Source organism: Pseudorca crassidens, chromosome 1, assembly GCF_039906515.1.
Source record: "Pseudorca crassidens isolate mPseCra1 chromosome 1, mPseCra1.hap1, whole genome shotgun sequence".
Taxonomy (NCBI): Eukaryota; Metazoa; Chordata; class Mammalia; order Artiodactyla; family Delphinidae; genus Pseudorca; species Pseudorca crassidens.
Window position 1 is genome coordinate 48,679,849 of NC_090296.1, and position 1,928 is coordinate 48,681,776.

Below are 1,928 nucleotides of genomic sequence, written 5' to 3' on the forward strand. Positions count from 1 at the left end.
TTTTATCGGGATGGCATTCCGTTTATTAAATAACCTAAAACTGGTATCTTTTTCACATTTAGTCTTCCTATCCAGAAAATAATATGTCTTTCGATATGATCTGGCTTACTTGTATATAATTTTTTAAAACAGAAAGGGACAATATTTTGTAATTTGCCTTTTCATTTTATTAACTGTATATCTTGGAGATGTTCTACCCCAATATACACCGATTCATCTCATTTCTTTAAGGCTATGAAGTATTCCCTTATATGAATGCACCACAACTTTTCTGTGTCCTTTTGAGGGACATTGTTTTTGCTACTATAAATATGCTACGATGAAAGTTTCTAGACATGCACGGGTAAGTATCTTTGCAGAATCAATTCCTAAAAGGGGAATTTCTGAGCCACAGTGTATGCACACATTCAGAGTGTTGCGAAATTGCCTTCCGAGAATTATATCATTTCTCACTCCAACAAAGGTTACATGAGAATGCCTGTTTTCTCACATGCTTGCCAATACTGTATAGAATCCACGATTATAATCTTTATAATCTGGTGCTTTAATCACATTGGCACCAGCTCACCTCGGCCAGCTTCTCTAGCTCCCACTGAGCCTACATGTGAAATGACTGAACAGAAGTCACCCGGACTGCTCTGCCTAGGGGTATGTTTGAAAGTATTACATGGATTTTCATGGCACCTGGGGAACCCTGGGAGATGAGGTAGAATTTGCCTCAGAGCTTTACTAACCAGGAGTGAGGAAGTTTTTATCTTCCAATTTCCCATCTACCAGTGGATTGAGTACTGCTCTCAGGGTCACCAATTCTGACACTTCTGGCTCAGCCTGCAAGCTTGCTCCCTGTCCAAGGGGAGAATCACAGGTGTTCTCAGTCATCAGTGAGGTGAAGGCTGAGAGGGTAGGTTAGGGCACCCACCAACAGTGTCAGCTGGAGATCTCTGTCAGGAAACCACACTTCACGCCTCAAGAAGCAAAATAAAATAATTCTTATATTGCCGCAGAGGGTAGAACACAGTACAGAAACAGATGTAAGATGTAGAGCTCTTGGAACAGGTATAAATAAAATGTTACAGGATTGTGCGAATGGAGAGGGGAGGGGATGAGAATGATAGAGAGAAACCATTCACTGAGTTAAAAAAAAGAAAAAGGTCTACAGCAGGCACTGTGCAAACCTTCTCAGTAATCTATTAATAATGGTTTGGTGCTTAAGGTCAACTTTGAGCAATTCCAAATCGCCTTGGGGCAAGGACACTGTGCGATAAGCAGACTCTGGGAGAGTGAACAGTGAGGGAAGCATTTCGACTGGACAAGAAGAAAGGTGATTCTCCTAACCCCACCTGATGAAGGGTTTTCATTAACTCCTTAGAGAGGAGAAATTGTAAGTTTATGTAAGAACCTCATTGTACATTTTTATACAGTTTATGGGATATTTTAAACTAACCCCAGTCATTCTCAACTAATTCTTCTATGATTTTCATAAACAGCTCTGAGTAAAGGAACTTGTAAAGGCATTGTTGTTGTCATTATTTGTTTGTTTAGTTATTTAAATGTTCTTTACATTCTTTCATTTCAAGAGGTAAACTACTTCCCAAAAGGTGGTACAGGCTCTGGACTCAAACTGCTTGCATTTGAAGCCCGTCTCTACTAATTGCTCAGCTGGATGACCTTGAGCAACTTTCCGAACTTCTCTGAGCTTCTGCTTCCTCATCCGTAAGATAAGGAAGCTACCCCTTAGGAATGTGGTGAAGATGAAAGGAGCCAAGTCTACTTAAATGCCTGGCATGTTATGAGTACGCCATAGACATCAGGTGTTTTGTTAGAATAACAGTTCTCGGAAGCCTCAATTATGGAAGTCAAGGTTCAGGTGCTCCAAATAAATACAAGTGGTGAAACAGGTCTCCTGGCAGAAGCCTGCTTCATCAAGC